At 46.6% G+C, this 24,869-nt stretch overlaps 1 protein-coding gene across 6 annotated transcripts in view; it reads right to left on the bottom strand.

Annotated features, from left to right (window-relative positions):
• NCK2 (NCK adaptor protein 2) overlaps nt 1–24,869 on the bottom strand; it is a 150,850-nt gene that overhangs the window by 14,088 nt on the left and 111,893 nt on the right. The gene's annotated exons all lie outside the window — the stretch shown is intronic.

Raw genomic sequence — 24,869 nt, forward strand, 5'->3', positions numbered from 1 at the left:
GTAGAAAATTTCAGTGCATCAAACACAATTACAGTAAGTACTGTTTCTTCAGTCACAGATATGAGTATCGAATCAGATTGAGAAACATTTCTTCCTGTGCATGAGGAAAAATGCTAGAAAAGCCCTAAGGTAAAAATGTTTTAACTGTGTTAAAATGCACGGAATTCCGGAACATTCTAGGAGAGGAAAGCATGTCAGCCCCAGAGCTGGGGACACACCCCACACAAGCAGACTGGCCTTCCTCAGCTGTCCTGAGAGATGAGTGCTCCCACCACAGCTCTGCTTCAACCTCTACCTTAATCAGTGTGGAGGTTTAGTCATTTGTAGACTCCTCAAAATGACTTCCACCAAGCACTTCCATGGGTAGCTTGTACCCCTTTCTCCTTTTCTTCCTTAAACTAGAGTAAAGGGCGATCAGTCCTAAGAATTACTTGTGCTTGTATGGCCTTGCTGAGTGGGCAGGAGGTCAAGAGGGTAAAAAGGCTGATTGTCCTCAATGGTGGAGAGCTGGGCTGCTGCCCCCCTCCCACTGCCACTGCCCTGGGACATGCACCCACGCGGCGCCAGGAGGCATGTGAGGCCACGTACGTTTCAGAGCAAATACACTGATTCATTTATGCTAATGGCCTCTGCCGTTTCTCTTTGTACCACATTTTATGCATGTGCATGGGAAACACAAGAGTAAGCCAGAATATTAGAACAGGTGAAACGCTTAGATTTCTACTTTGTGTTAACTTACATAAAAACGCAAACCTCTAAATCTGAGAACTCATCCTTTCATAGGATTTCAAATGCAGGATGGTTCAACTACACAATGAAAGCACCATGATACTGCCACAGCTCCACAATCCGGACGGCAGGCCATCCATGAAAGCAAACTTCTTTGTCCAGAAGGCAGTGGTGCCCGAAGCTCAACCAGGAAGGCCTTACGGCCTTATCAAAACAGCTAGCAAGCCGGGGCGCGAGGGCTACGCTGAGGCCAACTTTTATTGGCAACAATGATGTCAAGAAATAACACTGAACAATAAACTTTTAATAGACCTTTGCAAACATGTAAATTACAAAAGCTACTTGAGAAAAAACGCCTGTGGAAGAGCGGGTTTCGGAATATTCATCAGGCCATGAAGATAAAGGTGAAAAGATCAGCAGAAAAGACATTTGATAGTGGCCATCACAATATGTTATAAAGACACTCTATAACTGATAGACGAATATTCTACTTTAGTGACTTCTTTCAAAAACAAAATACAGTAATCTAATTAATACAGCCACTGAGTTCCTGAGACATACCAGGCAGCAATCTAGACTTTGGTGAGTGGTGAAATGAGCAGACAGGCATGCTTTCTGCCTGCATAGAGCTTATACTTCTCCATCAAGACTGGAACATTGCACATAGCAAGCATGCAGCGGAAATTTTACCTGTTTTGCTTGAATGTGATCTAAATAGTCTTTGGCGCAACTCAGAGGGTCAGTGCAGACTGACAGAGAGCTGCATGCTCTTAGTCAAATTACTTAACAAATGTCTCTCTGTGTACTGGTTTTCTTACCCCCCAAATGTGAACATACTAGTCTGCTCAGGCTACCATCATAAGTACCATAGACTGGGTGGCTTAAACAACAGACATTTATTTCCTCACAGTTGTGGAGGCTGGAAGTCCAAATCAAGGTGTGGGCAGGGTTGGTTCCTTGCAAGGCCTCTCTCCTGGACCTGCAGATGCTGTCTTCTTCCTGTGTGTCTTCACATGGTCTTCCCTCTGAGTGTGTCTGTGTTCCAATCTCCTTTTCTTATAAGAACACCAGTTAGACTGGATGAGGGCCCACCCCAGTGACTTCATTTTAACTTAATCACCCCTGTAAAGGCTTTGTCTCCAAACATAGTCCCATTCTGAGGTCCTGGGGATTGGGACTTCGTATGAATTTCAGGAAGATGCAGTCTGGCCCATGACAGGCACCAGCGTTCAGCTGACGCTATAAAGCACAGGAAGTGCTCTGTGGATAACAATGATTACCCTCATTAACTAAGCTGTGGCTTTCTTGTTGCTCTGAACAATACTTTACCAAAAGAGGGCCAAAGTCCTCTTTAAAAACACTTGGCCATGATCCTACCAGTGTTGGATGGCCATCAAAATAGAAAGCCTGCCTGCCAGACTTTGACACCTGGGAAGCAAACACTCTTCCATGGGAGCAATGTTGTATGTAGCTGCTGGTGCAGTGAAATTCAAGAGGCAGGTGTCTGGAGATGGAGAGGGACCTGACTTTACTGACACCTATGTTATCTAAACCCTCACAACAGTCCTGTGACAAAGTGGGCAACTTCTTAATTTGTGGAAATAAGGAAACTGAGGCTACAGGAGGTAAAGGAATTGGCCCAACATACCCACCAGTGATGTGGCACAGACTGTACACCCAGTAAATTCCCATTCGATCCATAATAGTCAAGAAGCATAGTTCTGATAGCGGCTGGTGTCCAGAATGGTTTTTATGGAAAGCATTATCATCTGTAATATGATTTCTATAGGAAATGAAACTACGACTCTGAATTGGGGTGCCAAGAATCTACTCCACTCCCTCCCTGCCTGCTTGCATGCCCAAGCAGAGAGAAACCTTTTCTCTTTCTCTACAGAATGAAGAGGCCCCTGTGTCTCCAGATGGAAGAGGGGCTGAGGTTCAGATAATGAAGATTTTGGATAAGAAGTGTAATACCAGTGACAGGCCAGGGCCCCAGAACAGCAGTTAATAGGTCTCGGCAGGCTGGAGGGGTACTGTGTGGGAAAGGCGTCAATGGGACCAAGTTGCTGGGTTGCTGAGAAAGCAGGTCCCTTCTCCTCCCTGCACCCTGATCCTGCCCAATGGCCAGAGCCAGGGTCATCTAGAACAGAAGGGATGGGAGATCCTGAATGCTGGCATATGAAGATTTAATGTGCGCAGCCCTCCTGACTGCTAAGGATACCAGAGCAAGAAAGCTGTGGCCAGGGGAAGGGAGGGGAAGGGTGCCTGGGCAAGGTGTCTCAGTGGTAGGAGGAGGAGTGGGAAGAGAAAAATGCACCAAGAGTGCAGGTGGCCTTTCTGTGTGAGGATAATTAAGTAAACTGCAACCCTAGAGTCAGGAGAGCCTTTACATGGGGGCAGGCTTAGGGGACTCAGCGATCCCTCATCCTTCTCCTCTTGCCTGGACTTCACCTGGAGCTGTGACCCAGCCAGGTGGCAGCCGGGACATCTCAAAGGGAAGGTTTCTGCTGCAGAACAAGCAGGGATTCATGCGTGTCTGGGAGACGGAGCACTGCAGCTGTGCGTCCAGACCGAGGGCAAGTCCCTGAGTGGTCCAGGCTCTAAGCGACTGCTTCTCTCTAATTCGAAGGCAAACTCATTACCTTGTAGGTAAAGAGGCGGCACCCAGATCCCAGTTTCCTTTCATTCTCTGTGTGTAGTTTTTCTACACATCTCCGCTTCATCGCCTCATCTTTCATTAAAGTAAAACCACCTACTGCTTCCAGTTGTAACAGAAGCACAATTTGAAGTCCAATGTGTGTTTAACAGGGTAACATGATTCTTTTCTCATAGAATTTTACATATTTTCTCAACAAGACAGGCAAATCCTCATACCCACTTCTCAGATTCGGGCTGTCTTTAGCTACCATAATGAAACCATAGGCAACCAGAACATGGCAGACTGGAAGCCCCCATCATCCAGGGCCCCTGCTTACCAGTCTTTCTATGTTGCATTTTGGAAGAGCACATTTGCTAGCATGTCCCTGGAGCCTGCTCACCTCGGGGTCAACAGTGAACTCCAAAGCAGGCTGCAGGCCAGGTGGATCCTTCAGGGAGACGTGAGGTAGGTGGGTCCTCACCCATGCAGAACACCCAGACAGTTCCAATGCCTCCCATCCTGCCCTTACCAAGGCATGGTGTGCGGTCATGTGTTTTAGCAAGACTTGAGACAAGAGATGAAATGATGTATTTTTCTTTCAATTCTCAAGTTAATCATAAAATCCTACTGCACAGAATTTACCTGGTTTCGAGCATTTTGGTTGGAGGTGTCACAGCAGCGTGCTTTGGATAAATCATATTGTGATGGTCATATCTAGAATGTGACCGTTACAAAACCCTTCCAATGGCTGGCATGCTGTGTATTAGATGAAGCAGCATTTTCTCACAAAGTAATGACTTTATCTACAGCTTGTTCAATAATGTATAAACTGCTATATCTTTGCATGAAAAAGAATGAAAGAATGAAAGTAACTAAAAAAAAGCAAGATGCTGTTTCATAGACATGCTCAGCAGTGAGCAGGATTTTAACTCTTACTTTGAAAAGCATCTCAAGCTCTTTAAATCTATCATCATAAAATTACGGTGTTTAAGTTCTATTAGAAACCTTAGAGATCTGATGGTATCTTAATTGGTTCAGGCGCCTACAACAAACTACTGTAAACCAACTGACTTATAAAGTAAAATTACAGACATTTATTTCTCACCATTCTGGAGGCTGGAAGCCCCATGTCAAGGCCCCAGGAGATTCGGTGTCTGGTGAGGGGCCATTTCCTAGTTCACAGATGGTGCCTCCTTGCTGTGTCCTCACATGGCAGAAGCAGCGAGGGTGCTCTCTGAGGTCTCTTTTATAAGGGCACGAATCCCATTCATGAGGGCATCACTCTCATGACATAATCACCTCCCAATACCATCATATTACGGGTTAGGATTTCAACATATGAATGGGGGGAACACGATCTGAGGCAGCTTGGCCAGTTGTAGTTCAGTCTGCAGCAGCTTGGCCAGTTGTTCTCAGGCTGCTGCTGTGGGAAATGAGTCCCAGGATTCCATGTGTGTGCAGCCCAGGGGACTGGGCGGGGCAGGAGACCCCGTACCGCCAGCACCTCCAGCAGCTGCAATGTTCTGTTTGCTCTACACAGGGGCCCTAGGCGCTTGACAGTGTGCTCCACAGATGAGACAAGTGACAGAGGCTTGGAGAGACTGAGCATTTGCCTGAGGTCTCCCAGGCCAGTCAGCAGCCAGGTTGGAGGGCAAGGACACAGAGCTCCTGAGCATAGAGCTGCCCAAGATGGACAGCAAGGAGTGTGAACAAGCTCCTTAACCAAGCTACCTCCACAGGTGCCACATTAAAGACCAGCCACCAACTGTGCCATGACTTTATCTGCATTTCATAATAATAAAATAACATGTGTACTGTAGGTAATAACATTTGTTACTTGGTGAGCAGACAGATAGTATAATTTTAAGTGGCAAATAGCTGACTTGGATTTAAAGGTAAACTATAGTTTCTGCTTTGGTGGTGATTTTGCAGCATCAAGCTATTGGATCTCTGATCACAAGTTTTATTTTTATTGATAATAAGCACATTTTAACTTTCCTGAATAAAATTACAGACATTAAAGATTGGGTTCTAATAAAAGCCTGAATATGTCATACATTATTAATGTCAGTAAATTTAAAGTCAAAATCTTTTATATCCCCTTTCAGATGAAGAGATGTAATAACAGATGACTTTAAAACATGCTCTGGCTGTTGTCTTCCAGCTGGAGTTCTGGAGATTTAAGATAAAGCGTCAAACAAACTTGGTACTTCAGAAACATATTCAAGCCAATTCGTTTAGACAGGGTGTGCTCAAGTTTTGGGAGCTCTATGGCAAAATCATTTAATTTTTGCTACTGATCAGATGTGTAACATAAACCAAATTTAATCAGAAAACTTCCTTTTATTGAAAATGCTATTTTTGCTAAGAATCGAGATTATTGATCTGTGGGGGTTTCCCCCACTAGAGTCAGAACCTATTATTAAAGTCAGCTAAATATTACAAAAAGCTTTTATTAAATACTATGGAGATATGATAAGATCTGATTATGGTATAAAGTGACCAAAGTACATTTCCATATAAGAGTTAGAATATAACTAATGTTCAGCTCAGCTTCTACAAGTTTTTGTGTTGCTGTATATTCATTTAATTTGCATCTACTTTTTTAGTTATGCTACTAAGATTAGCTTCCACTAGTCAGAGTACGAAGGGCACAAATTTATCATCATAATATTTCAATAGGTAAAGGGAAAAAACTCAAATTCACTCAACTTAAGGATTTTTTGAAAGGGCGGCCACATGAGATTAATGTCGTGGTTCTGTTGTCTTAATCTGTTCAGAACCCTTTGTCCCTTCTCTTAGTCAAACAAAATTCCTCTCTGTGAAGGGCCCCATCTCACCCCGAGCCTTCCCCCGCCTTTGCTGGCCATGGGGGAAGGCCCATGACTCATATCTGTGTGGTCAGGGCACTCCCGGGACCCTTGCTACAGTCATGGGGGAAATACCCTCCCTAGGAGGACATGGCCAGGGCTGCAGCAGCATCTGCCCACGCTGCAGAGGTTCATGTAAGGAGTGAAGGGCAGAGGTGAGCAGGGAGAGGCTCAGAGAGACAGGCCCCAACCAAGAGTTGCACCCCTGGATCCAATCGTACTTCCCAATCATCTGAGCCAACTTTTCATTTTCTTTTTTTCCCCTTCTGTTACTTTTGAGTTGACTTTCAGTCTCTTCAATTAAGAGCCCCCCAAAAAATAAAACCACCCTTCCCCCAGCCTCACTGTTCCTCTCCCCAACCATCCCCTTAAACGAGCCAAACTGTTGATTCCCATCTGAAAACGTGGTAAATATGGGTGAGCTGAAAAGAACACAGTGACCAAGGGTTTTGGGTGTGGGAGTGAGGGTGGTGGTGGCGGTGGATCAGCAGACATAATTCATAGCTGGGTGGCGTGCATGTTTCCTAAGCCTGGAGAATCTGGGCTTAAAATATTTACTGCAGGAGTAATAATGAGAAACCTGTGATGCTGGGAGGCCACATCCATTAGGCCTCACAGACCAACATGATGTAACCTCGATTTTCTGGGAGCTCTCAGAGTTGACTTAGGGTGGGCCCACATGAATTCACTGGGGCCAGTATCTTAGGCACAGTGGTCAGAGAACATCCTGAGAGTGGCTCATGAGAGTGGGACAGACTTTTGGGTACAAATCGATTTCAGACAAGGTCAAATTTAAGTTGGAAGAGACTCACGCACAAATGCCATCAGCTAGCTGCTTCAGCTGACACCCATTCCTTTTGTCATATGGAGGCTCAGACATGACACTGACTGCTGGCCAAGGATCATGGAACGGGGGGTGTGGGATATGGAAGGACACTGACCTTTCCTGGCAGCCGGGTGAGGGCACCAGATGCCACTGGTCTGGCCCCACCCAGGGTCACAGCACACCTGCCAAGACAGGCAGAGGACAGGCGCTGCTAATGTCCACTTCCGGGAAGGGCATCAGAGTGTACTCACTGCTCAACAGAGGTGTACCCGGATGAAGGAGAAAGGGGACTCAGTTACTTTTTCAGAGATTTCTCCGAATCATTTCTGACTCCTCCCTAGCAACAAACGGCATTTAAGGTGCAAAAACTTTCAGTCAACTAACAGATCACGATGCTCTCCAATCCTTCCTGAAATGCTGTCCCTTGGCTCTGCCATGAGTTTACACTAGAATACCTACAAATGCCACCTCTGGCTGTACCTCTTTCTTCATTTCTTCAGAGTTCTCAAGAAGGGTTCTTTGCTCATTTGTTGTTTAATGCTCAGCCTGAGGGAAAGTGTGAAGAACCTACCCAGCCTCCTAAACCTCACAGACTAGTGCAATAGAGAGTCACTTACACAAACCCAAGTTGCAGATGACCAACGGTGACAATCGCAATAAAGAGCAGGAGGTCAGGGAGGACCTCCCTGAGCATGTCTCTTTCGGTCCCGCAGGACACGGAGGCGCTCAGGTGAGGACAGGAAGTACCCGTGGCAAGGAAGACAAGCTACACCACGGCTGTGAGCAGAAGGACTCAGAGCCATTCAGTGATGTGAAGGAGGTGTTAGGGCCACACTGTGAACAGCAAGGGCACAGGGCAGGCCTGGTGTAGGGGGGAAGGTAGCAGGGGACAGCGTGCAAGCAGCAGCAGGCACCTTCAGCTGATCCCGTAGCTGCAGAGAGGGATCTGGGCAGGGCAGGAGCATAGAGCTCTCCAGCTGAGGCTGGCAGAAACGTGTCGAGCAAAGCAAAAATATTCGTCAACTGACCTTTCTCTTCCAAGTGTCCTGCTGGCAGAAAATAATCTCACCATTAAGAAGTGCGTACATTTAAGGAAGAAGAAATTCTAAATTCCTAACCACCATGGAGAAAAAGCAGTAAATGTATTCTTGACAGCTTCCCCAGTCTTCCATGTCCCTTTTGGGCACCAATTTCCCTTGCACGAAATCTCAGCCCATCTCCAAAACTGTCCCTTCAGGTTCCTGTTGTTGTCAGGTGTCATGTAGTTTCCTCCCTGCTCTCTAAGGTCCTAATTGACCTTAGGAAGTTGACCCAGGAAACTTTTTACCTCTAGTAGTTTAGCTTTAGAAAACAAAAACCAGGCCGGGCACAGTGGCTGATGCCTGTAATCCCAGCACTTTGGGAGGCCAAGGTGGGCAGATCACTTGAGGTCAGGAGTTCAAGACCAGCCTGGCCAAAATGGTGAAACCCTGTCTCTACTAAAAATACAAAAAAATTAGCTGGGTGTGGTGGCACATGCCTATGATCCCAGCCACTGGGGAGGCTGAGGCAGGAGAATCGCTTGAACCTGGGAGTCGGAGGTTGCAGTGAGCCGAGATCGCGCCACTGCACTCCAGCCTGGGCGACAGAGGGAGACTCTGTCTCAAAAAAAAAGAAAAAAGAAAAACCATTATCTTTTTCAAAAGCTTAGCAAATCCCCATCTCCCTGAGCAGACTGCAGGCAACACAGCCCATGGGGAAACACCACTGGCCTTCCCTCCATGGTAAAATGAGGGTTGATCCCAAAGCGTGCGGAGCACCTTGATCAGTAACCAGCACTACAATAACGTGGTGCAGCGCCTGACAGCACCTTGCCTGTCTAAAGGCCTGTCTCCCGCAGGCTGTGGGAGCGCTCACTGGTGCTCATCTCACCATCCTCCTCATCTCTCTGTATTTATCTCCTTGGGAAGGACAAATGAAGTCACCATCGTGGCCTCAGATCTGGGCATGGAGCAGGCATTCAATACACATCTGCTAATTAATAAACCCCACTCGCTGTCTCATCACCCCGATTTCACACGCACTCATCAGACCCTCCAGGCCTGTGTCTGCAGTGACAGGCACCTACACTGCCAGGGGTGTGAGCGAAAGTAGGAGGCCAGGATCACAATGAGCAGACCTCCCAAGCACACACCACGCTGACCCTTCTCTGCAGCTATTTCTTCCTCCTTCCCTTCCACAAAGATCCTACGATGTGCTGGGCACTCACACACCCGTATGTCAGTGATGTCGCTCCTAGGGTGAAAGCACTGCTGTCACTGGCTGTGTCTGGTGGCTCTGTGGTACATTATTTCCTGAACCACCCTGAATTTCCCCAGACTGGAATAATTCCAGGATATTTACCTTTATTCTTTCTTTCTTTCTTTTTTGAGACAGGGTCTCACTGTGTCACCCAGGCTGGAGTGAGATGGCGCGATCTTGGCTGCAACCTCCGCCTCCCAGGTTCAAGCGATTCTTGTGCCTCCGTCTCCCAAGTAGCTGAGATTGCAGGTATGTGCCACCACCCTGGCTAATTTTTATATTTTTAGTAGAGACGGGGTTTCACCATGTTGGCCAGGCTGGTCTCGAGCTCTTGACCTCAAGTGATCTGCCCACCTCGGCCTCCCACTGTGCTGGGAATTACAGGTGTGAGCCACTGTGCCTGGCCTGACTTTTCTTATTTCTAGGCATGCATACCCCATAATGAAACATTCTACTGTGTGCCATTCAAAATCCCCAAGTTCAGGAAGGGACTGCCACAGGATGGCAGGGAGGAAGGAGCCTCATGCCACAGAAGGGAGTTGCCATCCCTGAGGGAAACCCCAAGCAGTCACCCTGCCTGGGTAGGGGTTAGGGCTGCTGGCCCCCTGCCTCCTCAGCCTCCAGCTGGCTGCTTTCTGAAGGGGAGGGTAGGAGGAGCACCTGTAGGGCCCCTGCTTGGCCCCGTGGCACTGTGGTCTCACTGATGGACTTCAGCCCATACAGGTGGGGCCGAGTGTCTTCCAACATCTCTATGCGCAGGTAGTCCCTTTGCCAGTGGGTGGGCACACCAGGAACCAGCTCTGAAAGGGAGGTGTTGGGGCAAAGGACCCACCCTCCCGACCACCACATGGGTCCTTGTGTCCAGGGCTCTGAACCTGACTTTCCACTCCAGTCATAAGAAAGCCCATTCCTTTGTGAGCAGGCAGGCAAACAAAATGATGGAATATTTAAACCTGAAAAAAAAATGGTCTAAAAGTATAGAATTTTCTCACAAATGTGAAAGTCAAATGGGAACACAGATGCCAATGAAGAGAATTAAAAATTTTTTTCATTATAATTTTTAATTAAAAATACATATTTAGTACCTCTCAACACATATACCAGATCCATGAGCCCAAGCGTTTTTGAATATGCAAAAGAGTGTACAAGACGCGGCAAGGATGAGACACGGCATTCTGGAGCACTGCTTAAAGTGTCAATCCACTGGCAAAAGTTCAGCACGCCTGCTGTTCTGCAGGACCACACCTGCTCAGGAAAGTGAAATGTGATGAATACACAAAAAGAGACAGCACATTCACGGGGGAACACGCAGGTGGCACGTGGTTGGCAAAGACACAGCCGAACTGTACCTGTGCCAGCTTCTCAGAACACTCTGGAGCCCAGCCTCTCTGCCTCCTCGTGCTTGGCTTTGGCACTTTCTGTAACATCTCTCTACATCTACATGTCTTCATCTGTAACACAAGGAAACCCCTGGTACCCGTGGGGCTGTTATGAGGGCCCAGTAACTGAGGATGGCACTTAGTGTGGTGTTGACACGCAGCAGGAGCCCAGGTGATGGCTGCCATTGTGTTGTCATCCTCATACCAGTTTGCTGTTATATGGCTGGGGACACACGCAGGATCCGGTGTGGCACTTTCTCAACAAGGTATGCACACACCTCTATCCTCCCTAAAAAGCTCCAGAGGGGTGAGTCTCAGCTCACTTCGGCTCTCAGGGTCAGGAGCAGCTCAGATGTGAGGGCACTTATGAACGGGCTAGGGGGAGCACTGTGGGTCTATGAGAGGAGCCCCGTTTCCCAGGTAAGGGTGGGCAGCGGGGCTGGATCGTATGCTGCTTTGGACAAACAAGGGTTACTGAGACATAAGTGCTCTGGAGTGCCTGGGTGCGGTCCACCTGTTCCGTGCTTTGGAGAAGGGCCTTGATGGAACTGGGCTCCAGCCTCCAAACCTGGGCTGCGAGGGGCCCACTCCTGGCCTTGCTGTGAGGCAGACCCATAGCCCTGGCCAAGTCGCTCGTCTGACCTGGGTCAACTGCTTCATTTTCATAGAAAAGCGCTGAGCCAGGCTGTCGCCTTTCCAGAATTCTACAGATAGTGCAAACTATCGATTAACTTCACTTTTTAAACATAACTGTGTATAGCAGGCTTTGAAGAAAAAAGAAAACCCACAGTAGAACCACAAGGGGATCAAGTGGTCCTTTTGGACACCACACAGCCAACCTTTCTCACCGCTGAATGAAGTTTCTTGGCACACCCGGTTAAACATTACAGATTTAGTCAACTTCAATTAGCAGCATTAGAACGAACTGCATGTTTACCACTAATTCATCTCTACTTTACGAACACCCACTTGTAAATTTCACAAATCAGACAATCAACAACTATGTTCCTTAAAAAAACAAAAACACAAAACCAAGCAAGATTCCCCATAAACAGCTGCCTCAGCACGGCCTGCTTCCAGGAAGAAACACAGGCCACCCCAGCCTTTAACTTATGAACAGTTGCCCTCTGGGTGGCTCTCACAGCTGTGGGGGTCACTGAGGACAACCTGAGTGCGTGCCCAAAATCTGTGAATTCCCAAACGGAAGGGGAAGTTATAAAGAAAAACCCACATCAGCCTGGAGGAGTTGATCATAGGGACAGACTTCTGGGCAAAAACTGACATGAGTCAATGTAGGCTGATGTGCAGAAATACACCCAACTCCACCCATACTTGCCAAGGTCCATCAGTTACACCAAGGCAGCACGTGGGCCATGCAGGAGCCCTACAGATGCCCACCTGCTTGCAGGCAGGCAGCTTCACACATCAAGCCAGTAAACGAGCGCTCTCTCAGTAGCCTCATACCTGCTTCCAGGAAACAGACATTAAAATGGAATAGAGCAAAGGAACATTTTAGACATATGGATAGCACCTAAAAAAGAAAGCACACCGTATGGGTAAATGCAGACAGAAACATGCTAGGAAGATGGTTCTCTAATTCCCTGGCATATTTGGTTCACGTTTCTTTATTCGTAAACTTAAGACTCCCGCTTGAGTAACTCAAGTAATTAGTTAGGAAGGGGTGATCTTTAGGAAGCTGAAGCAGGGTGAGATCATCTTAGTAAGAAGCAACCAAGATGCCAGTTCCTAGGAAATGCTCTGCCTAATGTTTTGCCTTTCACCAGGACACGACTGGCTCTCACCCAGCCAAGCGCACACAGCAATGTGAATTCCACACACCCCACTGTGAACTCCACATCTGATTCTCCTTAGTATTCCAAGGGTACGGACACCACCTTCACTTCCCAGGGTCTCTCCTGCCTTGTCCCCCATTAGAAATCTTTTTAGACAACCCGTGTCTATTTTCTCTCAAAGTATCCTCCCACTAATCTGTTGTGATTTGTTTTACATTTTTGGTTCTAAATACTTGGAAGCTAAAGATACACAAAAACAAACCCACATTTATTTTGGGGTGTCTGGCACCACAACTACTGCCGAAGATTCCATGTTATGTGGGCCCTTCCTATTATGAACAATCTTGCAAGACAGAATTTTAATGAATTCTAAATTCTGATACATTATATTTAATTCATGTTCATACAATGGTAAATTATACAACAGAGACATGAAAAGTAAACGTGAAGTGTTAAATGCATCTCTGAAAACCCACAGAGTCCCTGTCTTAGCGTGATAAAGAGACGATAAACAATTTGTTGGAGAAGCGGAACATTTAAAACAGAATTAAGATAGCTGAATTTTTTTCCCCTTATGTTACATACAAACATTTTAAGGGGAACAGTTTGGCTTTGTACTGATTTGAAAGGAAAAAGTGGTTCCTTGGAGAGCGGCATAGTTTAGAAAGCATGTCTGAATGGTATATAGGATGATTAACAGGAATTTTCTCATTCTTGAAGAACATTCAACTCAGAAAAACAAACTACTTCTAAGACAAATGCACCATAAAGAATCAGCTTCTCCTTTTACATGACTCACAGAATATATAAGCCACACTGAGCATCCCAACCACTCAACACCCAGGAAGCATATATACCAAAAATTACTGGGTACATCTCATTTCCAGCCTGTGTCAGGACCAAGTACCCTGTGGGAAAAGCCTGATGTTCTCTAGACCAGGGGTCCCCAACCCCCCGGGGCCACAGACCAGTACCTCTGTGGCCTGTTAGGAATGGGCTGCACGGCAGGAGATGAGCAGTGGGCTGGCGAGCATTACCACCAGAGCTCTGCCTCCTGTCAGGCGGTGCAGCATTAGATTCTCACAGGAGCGCAAACCCTATTGTGAACTATGCCTGTGAGGGATCTAGCTTGTGAGCTCCTTTTGAGCATCTATCTAATGCTGATGATCTGAGGTGGAACAGTTTCATCCTGAAGCCATCGCCCCCACCTCCTGCCACCATCCGTGGAAAAACTGTCCTCCACGAAACCAGTTCCTGGTGCCAAAAAGTTTGGGGACTGCTGTTACAGATGAACTGCACTGTGACAGCTAGTACTGACAACAGCAAGAAGCCATCTGTGTAACAGGATCTTGATTATATACTTATATTAACACTGGGAAAAGAGACACGATGTCAACCGTGATTACTTCTGAGTGATAAGATCACGGAGCATTTGCTTTTCTCTTTTATGCTTTTCTATAGTTTCCAAATTTTAAAAGTAATATCCCAGCTGGCCACGGTGGCTCACGCCTGTAATCCCAGCACTTTGGGAGGCCAAGGTGGGTGGATCACCTGAGGTCAGGAGTTCGAGACCAGCCTGGCCAACATGGAGAAACCTTGTCTCTACTAAAAATACAAAATCAACTGGGTGTGGCGGCGCATGCCTGTAATCCCAGCTACTTGGGAAGCTGAGGCAGGAGAATTGCTCGAACCTGGTAGGCGGAGGTTGCGGTGAGCCAAGATATTGCCATTGCACTTCAGCCTGGGCAACAAGAATGAAACTCTGTCTCAAATAATAATAATAATAATAACAATAATATCTCTGTCTTTAAGAGTGAAGACAACTGATTAATAGTTTTATAAAACTCAGGCATTTTAGAGATTATGATTCTGAGGAATATCTGTTTGCAGAAAACTGTGCCATACAAAGAAACTGATGACAAAGATGCTGAAGATGACTCATGCAGCAGCGGCACATGTGTGCTGACAAAACTGCTCCCAGATTAAACTCAATTACGGAAAAGGAGTATACTCCTATGACACTCAGCTTCTCAGTTATTTTGATTAATGGCTCTTGCTCACCTCAACATTAAGGAACCAGGAAAAGTTACAAAGACGTGAATCCCTAGGGTCCAGGGAGAACTGGGGAACTGTTCCCTTAGCATTTTGGGGGCTAGCGCAAGGGCAGCAAATAACCTCAACAGTCGTGTGGGTGAGAGTCGCCAGTATTGATGCCTAGCAGGAACTGCATCTCCCTCCCACACCAATCAGCACCCCCAATTCCTGAGACTGAACAGCAATCACAAGAGGCGGAGTCAGGCCACACTGGGCTCAAGTGTCAGTCCCAGCACGTACTGTGTGTTCTTGGGCGCCTCACTTAACTTCTGAGTATCAGTTTTTTCACATGCAAAACGAGGCTATTATGATTTCCCTAGTAGGCTTACTGTGAAGATGAAATAAAAACATATTCAGGCACCTAGCAGGTACCTAGCACACTTTAGGCACTCGAGGAGAAATAATTATCACGGCCCATTCGCTGGGAAAACGCATGTGAGATTAGTTCGGGGGACTTGGTTTAGGCTTTTCTACTGCATGAGCTTTCTGTTTGGCTTCAGGGTGGAAGCCACATACTCCTCAGCAGGGAGGGCAGGGAGCACTGATGCTGGCTGGGGGAGCCTGCCGCCCTGACACCAGCTACCAAGAGGCCTCCTGCTGGGGAGGGCTCTGGTGACCGCTTTTTAGTTGAAGGTACTCGTGTTATTTGGATGGTGTTATTCCAGTGTTATTCTTTCTAGTATTATTTGGATGGTGTTAACTGCATCTAAAGTCATCCATTTGCAGGGAACCGCGCGCGCGTGTGCGTGTGTGTGTGTGTGTGTGTGTACATGCACATGCGAGCTAGAGGTTACAGATCTTTCCCATGGGTTCGGAGGGCCAGCATCCATTTGCAGGGATGTGTGTGTGTGTGTGTGTGTGTGTGTGTGTATAAGCACATGCGAGCTAGAGGTTACAGATCTTTCCCATGGGTTCGGAGGGCCAAACTCATGTGTGAAAGGGACAAAGAAGAATCCAAAAGAGAGAAGGCCAGGTCCAGTCCTTAACATGAAAGAAATTGAATGCCTGGCTGAGGTACCTAATCAGCTGCCTCAGAAGTGCCAGCTCTCCGAGGTAGGCCCTGGATTACATTATCTTTACACATCTGAAAATGAAAATTCACTGACATAAAGAAGTATGTCATAAGGATAACTGTGTACCTCCCAAGCCTGAGATTCACACCTGCAGCCTTCTCTGCATCCTACTGACGTCCCACCCTAACCTCAGACTCCACTAGGCACCGTGGCTCAGTCTCCTCTTACTTCCCCTACTCTCTGGGTCACTGTTGGTCCTTCAGGCTGGAAACTCTTGAGTCATTCTAACACTTCTCCGAGGTGTTCCCCATCCAGTCAACAGAGTCCTAGGGGTTTTCCTTCAAAATCTTCCTCTTCTCTTTTGTTCTCCATCCCCACAGCTGAGCTCAGGGCTTGGGATGTCACCCTGGGTCACTCTCAGGCCCCGTCCCCCACCTCCCACTGCCAGGCTCAGGCCCTTCCAGTCGTGTCCTGAAGACAAGGATCAGGACCCCTGCCGGACACCCCAGCACTCATCTCCCCCTTAAGCCCTGTGGAAACCTCCGAGGGTTCTTTTTTCACACCCAGGGCCTTTATGGTGTGGCATGCCCCACCCCAGAGGCTGCCCCAGCCCTCTTGCTCACCCCAGTCCGGCTGGCTTGCCGATGGCCTTCCCACACCTATGGGTTTCTGTCTACACATCCTCACTTGCACTCTCCATCCCTCAAGTGAGACCCCACCTCCCCTCGCCAAGTCTCAACCCAGCTCAGAGTATTCTTCACATGAATGACTTCCTTCAAGTTCTCAAAAACTTTATGAGACAAGCAGTCACGTATCCCGTTATACAGATGATGCAACTGAGGCTCAGAAGCTTCAACGGCTTGTTCAAAGTCACTCAATGATTAACAGCAGTAGGTGGCAAAGCCTGTATTTGAATGTAGGTGATCGAAGACTCCAGAGTCCTCCCTCCTGCCCACAATGCTACATGCTCTCTGAAAGCACAGGTGCCCGAGCTGCATAACTCAGCCCTAGTTTCCCGTTGGACAGGAAGGGACAGTGCTATTGTTTGAATGAGGACTGTCCATCTTGTGCCAGTATTATTTTCCCAATTATATTACAAATACAAGCTTCAGAAAGTCAGGGACTAAGCCTTATCCTTCCTTCACATCCCGACCAGATGAAATAACATCTGACCAGGCTCCCCCTTCTGATCGGAACACACCCTATTACACTGTTGGGGTTGCTGCATCATGTCTGCATCCCTATTTCAAAGCCTTTGGTTACTGTTCTCAAAGGTCACTCACAGCAGAGAATGCAGTGGCTCAGACGGGATTTCCAAGGGATAGAGAAAGGGACAACTGAAGCTTAGACTCGGCTTCCATGAGAACCAGGCTGCTGCATTTGTTACCCACATTTCATTTCAGAGATGAACAGCTCTGCCCTTGTTGAGACCTGTGAGAATATTTATAATCACGATGACAGACCCACAATCCTATAATGCCGAAATGAGAATTTCCGATTTCCCAGCAATCACAGAGGCTGTGAGCCTAGGAGCTCAAAACAGCCTGGGGTGACCCAGCAAGAAGCAGAGATGGTTTTCACTTGCATGCTGGGGATATGGATATGATGAATAATTAGAGAAAGTTCTGAATCATGTACTGTTAGAACCATTCTGTGAAGCATCAGCTGACATCTGGTATTATTCTCATGTTCTAAGTCCAACTGCAGCAGATACTCGATGATTCTTTCTGGCCTCTTAAAGGCTTATGCCAAACTTAGGGCACTGCCCAGGCACAGCAGGGGAGCCCAAGTCTCCAGACTACCAGCTACCTTTACGGCCTAGGGTAGTCTCTAAACCACTGCTGATATGTCTGCTTGTTTTAGTGCACAGGAAAATTACAAAAACGGCGCAAAAAACATTATTTTCCCCAAGCCATTTGAGACTAAGCTGCCAAGACGATGTTCCATTACCCGAATACTTTATGTGTATTTCCACAAATAAGGGCATTCATCAAAATCAGTTAATTTATATCAATACATGATTATCACCTAACCCTTGAACCCCTTTCTAGGCTTGCTAGTTAGTCCCGAGGTTTCTCATTTCTAAAACAAAGAACTTGGTATAATTCTGACTCTGGGACAGAGTCCCCCCAGATGTACAAAGCGGCCTACCACTAAATCCAGATAGTCAATTTGGTAGAGGAAAAATAATTCGGATTAGATCTGAAGTCCCCTCTGGGTCTCGTACCTGTGACTGCTGTGTTCTCAGGCTTCGTTTTTTCATCTGTGATTAGTAACACTACTGAGGCTGGCCTGGGGTGCTATTACATATTTTCATATGAACTGGACATTTTCATAAATTTATGTACCATGTAACTAAAATCTTGCTTGACTACTCGACTAACCTGGGTCTTTCGATCTAAGTAAAATCAGCATGCTTAGTATGAAGCACAGGCTCAAGACTGACCCCCTTCCCACTAGTCTGAAGCCCTCTAATTCTTCCTAGACATAATTCTAGAGTCTTTACCACTGATATAAAAAAATGCCTGTAAGTGTTAAGCCGCCTGGTAAATTGCAAAGTGCTGTATAAACTGCAAGCTGTTGCTGCTCTCATTACATGTATTTATGCAGGCTAACCCTAACTAAAGGGCCTTTAGTTACCCGGGGCAGGGCTGCCTTCTCTGGTTGCAGTTACAGCCCGTTACCCTGATCCCCACCTGCTACTTCTTGTAGCCATTATGCAGGTGGAAGAAAGGGAAGGGGGGAGCGGGCAGGAGGGAGGGAGGAAAGAATTCCAGGCCAGTCTGATCTTAAGATAAATTGCTGAGCATGATTCTTGTGGTAAGACTTCGTGTGCTCTAAAATGAGAGAAACTGGCCGGGTGCGGTGGCTCATGCCTATAATCCCAGGACTTTGGGAGGCTGAGGGAGGTGGATTATTTGAGGTCAGGAGTTCGAGACCAGCCTGGCCAACATGGTAAAACCCCATCTGTACTAAAAATACAAAAATTAGCTGGGTATGGTGATACACACCTGTAGTCCCAGCTACTAGGGAGGCTGAAGCAGGAGAATCGCTTGAACCTGGGAGGTGGAGGTTGCAGTGAGCCAAGATTGTGCCACTGCACTCCAGCCTAGGTGACAGAGCGAGACTCCGTCTAAAAAAAAAGAGAAAAACCTCAACGGCACCAACAGCCACTATCACTTTCAGCAGGTAGCTATACCAGAAGGAAAGCGACTTGGCTCCTGGATCCAGCACGCAGCACCTAATGTGGGCTTCCTTCCCCATAGAGAGGTGGTCAGAACCTGGTGCACGAGCCAGACTTCCTTTCACAAGACATGTGACGTCTGTATACACTGTCTTTAAAGATCATGCATGATCTTAATGCTTTAAAAATGTTGTAAGGGCATCTATTGTTAAAACTAGGCAGATATTTATTTTTTACATAACGAGGAATTTGTTAGTCCACTTAAAATCTAAAATCAGACTCCATAAAGGTGTAAAAAGTAACTGAAGAATGTAATTCAAATTGCTCTCTTCTCCCTAGCAAAGGCATATCTATATTTTACTTTCACAAGAACTCAATTTAGAAAATGGTTGATAGTTTTCCGTAAACATTGTTACCTTCACTGCTGCCTGGAGGGTTTCCACACCAGGTTTGACTCTCCTAAGCCACCTGCCCCAAGTCCCTTCTTTCGGGATCCACAACGACCTTGGGTTCCTCCAGTGTAGCAACAGTGCCCTTGGGGCTCCATCCACGGCTTCACTGAGTGGAAACTTGGAAGAAGTAGAGAGAAAATTCCCCATCTCGTGTGCCCCACAAGTTGCAGTCACAAGGAATGGTTAATCCAGGCACGAGAGGCAATCCTGGTAAATGCACAGGCGGGCGGGGCACGGATCTACACTCCTCCATCTCCATTACAGTGCCGCCGGCATCCACGGCTCTCTATGGACCAGTGTGTTCTCCTCTCTGAGCTTTCCACGTTTCTTCATCCCCAATTCCTCCCCAGCTCTGCAGAGGAACATGGGATGCCCCTGCTCAAATCTTCAACTGTTTGTGATCACCCAGTGGAGATGCTTGAGTCCTGTGCACAGCCCAGGAAGGCCTCCCCATGCGGTTCTGACTACATGCTCGCTCATCCTCCATGCCCCGCTATGAACTTCACTCCAGCAATGCGACGCCCCTCCTCATTCTGAGACGCCTACGGCTTAGCAGGTCCCTGAGCCTGTGTGGAACATACACACTCCACCAGAGCAGGAGCTCTGTCCATCCTGACCTCTGGGACGGAGGCTGGCACTTGGTGGGTAGGGTCCCCTTGTGGATGCAGGAACTTTAAAAGTTCTGACATTTTGTTGTTCTGATGGTTGTTTTTGTTTTTTTATGGCTCATTTTTTGAGACAGAGTCTCACTCTGTGGCCCAGGCTGGAGTGCAGTGTTGCAATCACTGCTCACTGCAGCCTCCAACTTCTGGACTCAAGCAGTCCTCCCAACTGAGCCTCTTGAGTAGCTGGGACCACAGGCACATGACACCATGCTCTATTTAAAAAAAAATTTTTTTGTAGAGATGAAGTCTTACTATGTTCCCCAGGCTGGTCTCAAATTCGTGGCCTCAACTGATCCTTCTACCTCAGCCTCCCAAAGCACTGGGATTACAGGCATAAATCATCGTGCCCAGCCCTGATCGTTGTTTTGAACTGACATTTTTCTAAAATAAATTTCTTAAAAACGAAAGTATAATACCAACAGAAATAAGCAGTCAGCTTTGCAAACTCCTCCAAGGCAGGTGTGCCCATGAGCCTGCCCCACAGACCCCAGGGCAGATCACCAAGACAGAAGCCCCTGTACCTTCACTGAGGCTCTGCCTCCCTCCCTCCAGAGTACTGTAATCTTAATTCTAATACCAAGTGTTGCTTTTCACTGCTTTTGGATCTTACGTAACAATCCTACAGCTGTACTCCTTGTGACTTTGATCAGTTCAATTCCAAAGTTGATCCTAGCAGGGATATGCCTCTCAGAACCCTGTCAATTTCACCCATGGGTGCCAGCCACCCTGTCCCCATCCAAAAGCATCAGCTCAAACCAGTGCAAAGGCTATTTCACAGTTAGCATTAGGGAGCCCTCTCAGTAGCCTCTGTGCTCCCAGGTCTGGGTTGGATCACAGAGGCAGGAGTTCTGGGGCTGATCATGCAAGTTTCTAACCACCCTAGGCCTAGGTGTGGTCCTGCTGGGAGGAATGCTGAGGAGTGAGCCCTGGGGCAGGTGACGCTGGATGCAGAAGTCCCAGGTAGGTAGGGTGGCAGGGTGAGCCACAGGCAGGTGGGCCTGTGAACAAACCCTCCTGAGGATATGATCAGGTTGTAAACGGAACCGTAACTTTTTGGGTAATGTGAGTCAGCCCTTAAGCCTATGTTAACCACCGAAAAGAGAATTAACCTTTGGGGCTTTGCAAGGCTCCAGCTGGTGTCATAAAGTAGTAACAAAAAACTGCTCTTCAGTAGCTTGAGGGAAAATCTTTGAAAAATACCTCTCTGGGAGCAGCTTCCCCATCTCAAAAGATGTAGCATAGTGCTTTTACAACACCTCGCCTGCACAATTTTCTAAGTGGAGTTGCAGTATTAAGGCCAGACCTCAGCCCAGGACCGCTCTCCGCTGAGCTCAGAGCTGTGCAGTCTGAGCCCTTCAAAAACATCTACTGGATTCTGCCAGCAGAAACAGTTCTTGATCATCATTCCCTGTTATCTGTGGCAAAGTTCTGACTATTCATGATCATAAGCTGAATATGAGAAGAGATCCAGTATACAAATGTTTTGCCCATGTGAAAATAAGAGCTCAGGTTGCTTTATTCAATTTTAAATTATTGCAGAGAAAGAAAGCAGGTAAATACTTTCATGAGAGAGCTTTTTGTCATAGGTTCTCACGTCTTTCCTCAAGCTACTCTTAACAAAGTACTGTATGTGACAAAATTAAGTTTATTAACAACTTCAGGACAGCAAATGAGTACAAGAAAGCAGGAGAGAACTACACAGAGTTAGGGTAATCTACAGTTGGAGATGCAATACACAACACTGTGGTTTTGCTGGGGAGGCTGGTGCCATTTTATTCCAAAGCAGGAAGGAATCTTACCATGGATTTATGAATTAGGTGGACTCCCAAAGCAGTAAAAATGGCAAATGTGGGTGGTGCCATGAGTAGTTACTAGATTGATCCCAGGAGTTAAAGATCAGCCTGGGCAACATGGCAAAATCCTGTCTCTATAAAAAATACAAAATAGCTAGGTGTGGTAGTGCATGCCCGTAGTCCCAGATACTCGGGAGGCTAAGGTGGGAGGATCACCTGAGGTCAATACTACAGTAAGCAGGGATTGTGCCACTGCACTCCAGCCTAGGCAACAGAGTGAGGCCCTGTCTCAAAAAACAAAAACAAACCGTGGTCAGTATACATGTGGTGTATTTTTGATGCTGTTTCCACGCCTAATACACAGCAGGGATAATTTCTGCGGGCTGCACAATTGGCCTAAAGTCATACTGTCATTCTGATGGTATACCTATTTAATTATCATCACCAACAGTAATAGGAAGCCATGAACACTTTGGCTCCTATCTTTTCAGCAAAAAAAAAAAAAAAAAACCCAAAAAACAAAGAACAAAAAACAAAACACACACACACACAAATGCAACTAATGAGAGGCAGGAGGGGCTATGGAAAGCATTCTCACTTTCCTTCTTGGCAACGCCACATCTATAAGCTTCGCACAGAACTGCACAGAAGTTACTGCATGATGGTGAGACCTGATCAGGGGGTGCCTCCTCTTCCACTGGATGCAGCTCAACAGGGCAAGGGAAAACTCATGCTGAGATAACAAGATCCCTTTGTCCAACAAAAACCTCCAGGTGAGCACGATAAAGAGATCAAAACAAAAAATATATACTAACCATGGGGATATTTCTCCCTCATGATGGGGATACTGATCCCCAAGGGCCTTTTGGCTATGAAGATCAACTGCTATACTCAATACAGGGGTTCAGAACATCATTTTTTCTGTATTTTTACAATAGCTAATGCTTAACAGGAATGTTTCCCAAGAACTGCTTGCCTGAACTGAGACCAAGCCTATGGGAGGGCTGACACTCTACAGAAGAGGATCTGACCTACTCAGCACAGGCCTAGAGGGCAGAATAAGAGCCAAAGGAAGGAAGAAAGTTAAAGAAATGTAGAAATCTGATTCTATTTAAGGAAGAGCTTTCTAACAATCTGTTTTCTCCAAAAATGGGATTGGCCTACTCGAACCGACGCTGCGCTCCAGCAGGGCTGGATGGCCATCTGTCGGGGACGGGCGCGGGCCCAGTGCCGGCTCCAGGACGGGCGGCTGGCTCAGTCTGAGAGCCTGGGAGTACACGCATTGGCTGAACCGATCACAGCTCATGAAAAAACTAAGCATGCTGGGCGGAAGATGTGGTTCATAGTTTTAATTTGTGGCTTTGTCTTTTCTCCTTCTAGAAAACTGAGGAAGAAAACTGACAAGGTTTTCAAGGGAATTTCCAGGTCACCCAGAGAACTCGCCTGGCCTTGTTCTACTTCCTACAAGTCTCTAAGCACTTCATGCTTTACTGGAATCTTGTAAATACAAAAAAAAAAAAAAAAAAAAAAAAAAAGACACACAACAAGTCAACAATGTAACAATGTTTGGCATCACTAAAAAGATGGTACTTTGGTGAAAGGTAGAAATTGGAAAAATAAAGCTCAGGACAACCTTCAAGTTTTTCTCTATTCATGCTACCCTCTTTTTTTGGTAACCACAGTTAATTAAGAGTTATAAGCATAAAACAGTGTTTCTTTCAAGTGGCATGCTTATGTGGGGGAAGAAAAGATGAAAGGGAGGCAGCTCAGTGGAGAAGGAGCATATTGCTAATCAAAAATGAAATTTCTCCATCAGGCTGAGAATCTATGATGGCCAGTGAGCTGGTATGATTCATACGAAGTTCCATGTCTCACTTATCTCTCCAAATCATGGTAAGAACCTAATCCATACACAAAAATACTACCTAATACATGAAGGCTTTCGATGATTTTGCAAAGGGAGTTTAGACTTTTCAAGATGGCAGAAAAGAAAAGATGAACATTTTGCAACACCCACCACATTTGGTGTATAATTTTACTTTCAGTTTTCCTACGTATTCCTCATTCTCCATTCCCCGAAAGAAAACAAATCCTCTTGTTAGAAATTTTTTTAAAACCCCAAGTAAATGTGACACAGGTGATAATATTAACTCATTTCACTAGCAAGCCCTTAAGTGATAACCTGCAGTCTTGGATACAGACAACATTATACTCATAAGAAGATAACAACGTTTTAAATGTCAGCTCAGATGAGTCATTCTTCAAAAAAGTCCTCGCAATTATTTTCTCAGGTAATCTGAGGCAGTAAATACTGTAAGTCAGTTCCGTGTGCATGTAAAGGCAAGACTGGATACTGTTAACTTTGTGTAACTCCAGGAGGGCACTGCCCATAACCTGACAACACCTGGGAAAACAAGAGGCACATGGGGAGCCAGGCACGGTGGCTCACGCCTGTAATCCCAGCACTTTGGGAGGCCAAGGTGGGCGGATCACAAGGTCAAGAGATCGAGACCATCCTGGCTAACACGGTGAAACCCCATCTCTACTAAAAATACAAAAAATTAGCCGGACGTGGTGGCGGGTGCCTGTAGTCCCAGCTACTCGGGAGGCTGAGGCAGGAGAATGGTGTGAACCCGGGAGGTGGAGCTTGCAGTGAGGCGAGATCACGCCACTGCACTCCAGCCTGGGCAAAAGTGTGAGACTCTGTCTCAAAAAAAAAAAAAAAAAAAAAAAGAGGCACACGGGGACAACAGTATGGCTGAACTAGGCCCCCACCCTGGAGCGGCCTCTGATGTCACAAAGCTGCCCTCTTAGCTAACAGCACCCAGGACTGTGGTGTGATGTAGCATCCATTTCAGAGAGGGAAAAAGTGCTTTGGCTGTCCCCTGCTCTAGGCATGTAGGCCAAATGGACAGGATTTTATAAGAGAGAAAGAACTTCATGTCACGACACTGGCAGAGCTGGGTAGACTTAGAGGTGAGAATTCCAAGTCAGGCTCCTCTAACGTCTTGATACAAGGAGATACCTGTGCAGGGGTCCCAAGCACACAGAAGTGTCTCCATACACAGGACCCCAAACTCCAGAATCTCCAGGAAATGAAAAACATCCTCTTTCTCCATCTTCATCTCTTAATTCTTAGATTATTAAAAAAGA

This window comes from Pan troglodytes, chromosome 12, assembly GCF_028858775.2.
Source record: "Pan troglodytes isolate AG18354 chromosome 12, NHGRI_mPanTro3-v2.0_pri, whole genome shotgun sequence".
Classification (NCBI taxonomy): domain Eukaryota; kingdom Metazoa; phylum Chordata; class Mammalia; order Primates; family Hominidae; genus Pan; species Pan troglodytes.